Consider the following 6,897-nt stretch of genomic DNA (forward strand, 5'->3'; position numbering starts at 1 on the left):
TGATCTCAATGAGATGATCTTTTACAGCTAAAAAGTCCCTCTGCACAGCCTGCTGGAGCCTTTCCAGAGCTGCGGCGTGCACGGAAAAACCAGTCCACCAGTGAATAACAAAGGGAAGTCAGACGCTGCACGGGGATTTAGATGTTCAAAGGCGCAGCTTACGCCTCTGGGCCATGCAGGGCCCCCTTGAGTCGGAGAATGAAATCTGTTGTTTAACAAGCCTTTATTGGAATCCACACTTTTACCGAATGTTGAAGATCAGGGACAAACGGAAACCCACAGCGGCGGTACATGAGCCAGCGATGAACACAATCCCAGAGAATTTTTGTCAGTGAAGCCATATCAGAGTTTATGATTCCCATATTGGTATAACAAAATCCACTGGCTGTGTGTGTTTGTCTGTGTCTGTTATGTGTGTGTGTGAACAGTCTGAGCAGGGATACGCTGAGCTTTAAGTGGTGAATATAACACTTAAAAGCTGGTTGCCTTTAGTGCCCTCAGTTTCTTTTAGCTGTGTAGTTTCTAGAGGTTTATTAAGCAAAATCATAGTTTGCAGCAGGAGTCTGATGGGTGCTCTGAAGGGCCGGACGCTGCCTCTCAGCTCTGGTGTGCAACTTAAGATTTAATCGCACGAACTGAAACTCATTAGACAATAAATGACTTTAATTTAACTCTTGTGTTTATTATTTGTATTTTATGTTGCACGTTTGTCCTAATCACGGCCCTTTAGCTTAGCCTGTGTTACAGACGGGACGTAAGTCACTACAATAAGAAGTGACGTGTTAAAAACAGTAAACGTTCTCCAGAGCAGCCACAGATCACGCTTTGCTCGTGTGCTTTTTGATTTTTAATGGGGTTTTCTTGCTTTGCTGCCCCAACCCTGATTTTTTCAAGCCCGCTTTTTAACCTTCTGAATTTGATCTGAATTCCCACAACAAAGACTTTTATAAATGGATATCAGTATTGAATCCCACAATGCCAACTAAGTCCCAGTGATGGTGTGGTCAGAGGAACTTGAAATACTTTTAAATGTTATAAATAAAATCAGCATATTCTGTGCAAGTGGAAATTTTTAGCATTTCTTATGTTTATTGAATTTCAGCTATGGTGGGAGAAAGTATAAGATTTATTCATTTTTGGACTGAATATCTGTGGCTTGCAAAATTCTCTAAAAGCGCAGCAGCAACAGCACTGAGCAACGCAAGGCCAGATGCAGAGTCTGACAATGTTACCAGATCCTGTGAAAAGAATGTTTACTAATGTTTCATTGTTACTATTCTTTGTGAAGACTATTAGCACAATAACAACTATCATGCACTAAACCATAGACGGGATAAATCTGGCTCTAGATTACAGATCTGAAAAGTGAAGCCAATGTGGAAGTGCTTTAAAGCTGCACCGAAGGCCACCAGAGAGCTGTGGTTGCAAAAAGACTTTAAAATTGCTCTCTGCTCTGACCTCTTTATTCATATTTGATGAGTTTATGAGCTCAGCCACTCACTTTGGGATATAGTGAATAAAAAACACGAGTCTCTTTTGTAAAATCACTCTATGTGTCAGCGTGATTGTCTTATATTCTTTGGATAATGGTTAACTAGTGATTGACAAGTTAATCGTGAGCTGCTCAGACCCATCGCTTTTTATCCCCTCTGTGCAGAAAACAAAGAGCAGAGCTCTGTGCTGAAAAGCTACGTCACTGCAGCTGTGAGCACATAGACGTTACCACGATCACGCGTCTCCATGGATTCCTTTGACGCTGTGTTCACACCAAATACAAAGTCTACTTTGCTCTCCATTTATTATAGTTTTTATGGTCAAATAATCTTTTCTTTGTTCTTTGCTTTCAGTTAAGTTTCAGTTATTTTCCAGAGTCAATGGTTTGTTTGCTTTTTGTTTCTGTGCAGTTGTCTTCCTGTTGTTAATATGGAGTGTTTGTCAGATGAAAGAATTTTAGAAAAGCTGCTACACAAGTCTGACTTTACCACAGCCTCGTTAGGCAGGTTGTATTAACATTTTCTCTACATTTTTATTTCATTCTAGTTATCTCTCCAGTTTTATCTGAAGTCCACTTTTACTTCTATTTCCAGTTAACTAATTTGTTTTCACGCTCATGTTTTAGTGAACTATAGTAACAATAGGCAGAATATCTTTAAATCAAAAGCCAGCTCAATTCATTAGGACAGATACAATTGTAAAAGAAATGCTACAAAAATATGTACATTTATAAATTGTCTGTGAGCTGAAGAAAACCGTTTCCATGTTTTTCGTATTGTAAATCTTGTTTAGTGTTGCTGATTTGTGATTGGTGGGTTTGTGACAGATGAGGACAGCTGTTGGTGTCAGCTCAGCACTGATGTCATGAAGCTGCTGTGATGTTCTCTTCGGACCAGCTCCATCTTTCACCAGGTCAGCGTTTGGCTGCTGCTTGCTTGAATAGTAAGAAGAGGTGGAGCTGTGTAGCATTTGTCCTCTTGTTGTCTCCGTGTGTGTAAATGTGGTGCACTCACAGTATTTGCCTTGAAGCATGAATACAAAATCCTGAATTTACTCTCTCAGCCTGACCCAAATGTCAAAACCTCCAGTGAATTGACACTGCTCCTGGTTAACCTCACATTGACTTCCACCCGACCGCAAACCTCATTTTGCATTACCTCTCACCTACATCGTAGGAGCCCAGCCCCCCCCCCCCCCCCCAATAAAAACAAACCCAAAAACTAACCTCCAGCTCCTCAGCTACCACAGGGCTCCTGGTGGAGGTGCTGAGGGAGCAGCGAGAACATTGTTTGAACTACAGTAAAGCACAGCTCCCTTCAGCTCCCAGATCAAAGGCAGAGGATTACCAACAGCCTGCTGTAATGAGACCACGATGACTTGAAATTACTGGGACTGCTTGGTACACTCTCCCCCAACCACAGCACTGTTACAAAGACTGCGGTGGAACACCCTGAGAAAGACAACAGTAATCTAGTAATGTGGGTTTCTCTGCATGTAAACTTGTCCTCGTCTGCTCGCTGCACCATGTGCGATACCGCCACAGAGCCCGAGCTGGTGACACAACCAGAGATGACCTATTTTTATTTATTGTCATTGTCAAGAACAATGAAATTGCGTTTGGGGCTTCCATACAACCCAAAAAAAAGAAGAAAATAATAAATACCCCTTAAAACCCAAGTGTACATATTTAACCCAGTGTGACTCCAATGCAATAAGACAATCCTTAGCAATAATGTTCGTAGAAATTCAGACAAAGACCTGAGAAACATGACAAAATACAACAATGCAACCCATTCAATATTATTGTACTGTGAGATATGATATCAGATATGATAGTTATCTATTTAAGAAAGAGGGGGGGGGGGGCAGGAGGGGGAAGAGAACAAAGATATGATGCACCAATGCAGACCAGTTCATTGCTATTAAGAAGTTGGATATGGTTATTGTCCGTGAGAGGGGGGCAGAGAGTTCAGGAGCCTCACAGCCTGTGGATACAGGCTGTTGGCCAGTCTGGATGTTCTGGCCTGTATAGACCTGTACCTTCTCCCTGAGGGCAGCAGATGGAAAAGGTGGCGCGCAGGGTGATGTTGGTCCCGCAGGATACTGTGCACCCTCCTCAGACAGCGAGTGGGGAAGATATTACTGATCTCTGGCAGACTTGTTCCAATAATTCTGCCAGCTTCTTTCACCACACGCTGGAGTGCTTGCTGATCGGCCTTGGTGCAGCTGGGGAACCACACTAGAAATCCATACGTCAGAACGCTGCTGATGGCACAGTTGTAGAAGTTCAACATCAGAGATCTGGGAATGTGTGCGCTCCGCAGTCTCCTCAGGTAGTAGAGGCGCTGTTGGGCCTTCCGTGCAACTGAGGTGAACCAAACCCTGCTCGTCCCCGTGATTTAGACTATGATGCAGTGCGTTTGTGTCACGAGTCCAGGTCTGATGTCAGGCTGTTATTTTATTTATTTTGAAAGGGACAAAACAGACAAAGACAGGAAAGCAGAGGAGAAAGAACAAGTGTTCACGCATACTCACTATAAGTCGAGTAAACTGGAGGTTTACAGAAAAGAAACCCCCCCCCCCCCCCCCCCACTCATTAAAGCATCACATACTTCACAGAGTAAACACACAGCACATGACTGAATCATTTTTCTGTTTCTTAAGTAATGTTTTCATAAAAGATAATATTAGATGAAGTTGTTTTTGCTCTAAATGTCAGCATAACTATCTTATAACAGGTTAGTTTTTTCAATGATATAAAAGAATAATAAATTCCAGAGGCCTTGATGTGTGATGCTTTGTGCGTTCTCTTTATTTCCATTAAGATTTTACAACCAGTGTGTGAACGAATGTATAATATTACAAACCAGTTTCACAGTGAGACGCACATTAATCCTCATTTCATCATGTAAAATGTGTTTGTGGCCAACGGTTCATTCACTCGTGTGTGTTCATGCTGCTCCAGTCATCTGCATTTCTAAGCACACGTGGTGTAAAATTAATTACAGTTTCAAACTGGTAACAAACCAAAATGGAGATTTGCGACATTGTCTTGTCTCAAAAACGCAGATGATATCGTGGGAACTGGATGAAATTGTCTAAATTTGATATTCTTCCCCTTTCCCAGCGTGCTACACTCATCATCGTCATCTCAGGACTAACATGTTAATTTAGCTTCACGTTATTAATTCATCTGGGCTCTTGCATGTTTGAGCTGCTGTGTGAGCGCGAAGCAGCCGCTCTGCAGCCGCTCTGCAGCGCGGCTCGCACCGGCGCCGTAATTACAGCAGGATTTCTGACGTTCCCCGGCGCCTGGCTCCTATCGCAGGAGATGTGAGGGGAGAGTGACACGCTGCCTTGCATGTTCTCCTCGGGGAACACTTATCAAAACAATACGCCAGCCATCATTCAAACACAGCCCTGCACACTTTGCCACTTTGAAGTCTCCCCGTCCTCTTGTTTTTTTAATCTCCCCCTTGCCTTTTCTCTCAGTCCCACTCTCTAAGCCCACTGTAACGATGGGGATTTTGCACAATTCACATCCATTTGCTCGTACAAACACGACACTTCATCAACAAATAACAATACGCTCAGACCAACTGCTGAATGGGAAGTCTAAATGGGTTCGAGCGCTGGCGCTGCCATGCATCTCTGCCTCCGTGTTGCCAATCCCTGTAAAAAGTTAATGTAAGCAGGATTCACAGGGAGCTGCCGGTGATGAAATTATGGTGTAACTGATACCAATGTGCCATAGTAAGAGGAGTGCATGGCCGCCTGTGTCTTTGAAGAAGGCTCTTCCCATCCCACGATGCACTGCTGGAGAAGGCTCCTGTATGGTTCTACAGTACAAACGGACAGATGGAGGGCAATACTGCACAGAGAGCAGGCAATCGTTTTACCGCAACACACAAAAAGCCTGAATTCATTGTGGATTGCACTCCAAGCTGAAATAGCGTGGACCAAACATATAGGCTGTGTACAGTACGCAGTAAAGAGGCTAACGGCAAACGTCTCCTCAGGAATATTCACGTCTTCAAATTCATTTAATAATATAATGCATTATTTATTATCGTATTTATTAACATGTCGACCTTTTTCCTGTCTGCTATCAGTGTGTCATTTTCTTTAAGGTCATTGGCAGCAGATTCATTATGACGTCCTTGTAACTTCCTTCATCTCCGCGACCTGCTATGATTACAGATTCATGTGTGACTAAAGAAGCGTATCATGCATAATAAAAATCTGCACCGTCTGCAAAAAAAAGCAAGAGTGTAAACAATACGGGTGCGAGGGCTCTGAGGGGGAGTCCGTGAAAAACCCACGGCTCCGGGGATGCCAAAAAAAAACATGTTTTCAAGTGGGGGTGAACCAGTGTTGCCTATTACTATAGCAACAGGAAGACCTGGCTGCTTCAATCAGCTTTTGGTTTGTCGGGGAGGCAGAGGATAGGCAGAGGAGCTGCAGCCGGGGAGCCACGCTGAGAGACATTCTGGTTTTACTAATGAGGGCAGCGGGACCCGCGGGTGGTGTAACCCAGCCTGTCCGACCCCCCCGCCTCATCCTACCTGTCACTGCGGCCGTGATGTACACAAGCAGCACAGAGGTCAAGCAGAGTGACAGCCAAGACAGAGGCTGTTACAGGTTTTCTCCATTTGCCAGGACACGTTTTTTGAAACCTGTCAGCCTTTTGTCAAAAATGTAACCCAGCTGTCAAACTGTATTCCACAAATGTCCGGCTCCTCTGGCAGAACCCAACAATAATCACCGAACAGTTTTATCTCAAAGCTACACACTGTTTCCAGCTCACACAACAGTATCATTATTCTAAACTGCTCCTCCCTCAGGCCCAAGTAAAAACACCCAAAACCCACGATAAATGTCGGCTTTGTATGTTGTACTTCTGTCATCTGCAATTACACAGCATTACGTTCATGCAGCATTACAGCATGTTGCATGAAACAAAGCTAAAAATTGTTGGTTCACAAATCTGTAAAATTAACTGCAGAAAAAAATCTGAATTGCTGAGACAAATTCTTTGAAATCGTCGGCGTTTTTCTTTAAACGCAATGTTCAAAAAACCTCCGACCCTTCTGAAAAATGTAACAATCACATCTACACATCTTCATCTGCTCACACGCACGGCCAGGACAATAACAGCACCACTGAGCATTTGTTATAAAAAAGCTGGAAAACAAAATGTTCTGATATAAAAAGAAGAAGAAAAATAAAATAATAATAAAAATCCATGCTCCAGATGAGAGAGTCTTATATTACGTTATTGTTCAAATGTATCTAGGATAAAGTCTTTGTTTCATTACGTGAGTAATGCAAATATCAGAGAGGGTCTGTCTGCACCGTGGGTTACGATCTCACGAGTGTTTTCTGTCTAACATTCACGATCCA

Source organism: Aulonocara sp. 'chitande type north' Nkhata Bay, linkage group LG14, assembly GCF_057382095.1.
Source record: "Aulonocara sp. 'chitande type north' Nkhata Bay isolate Kocher_YH1m ecotype deep benthic linkage group LG14, A_spYH_male_GT1.1, whole genome shotgun sequence".
NCBI lineage: Eukaryota > Metazoa > Chordata > Actinopteri > Cichliformes > Cichlidae > Aulonocara > Aulonocara sp. 'chitande type north' Nkhata Bay.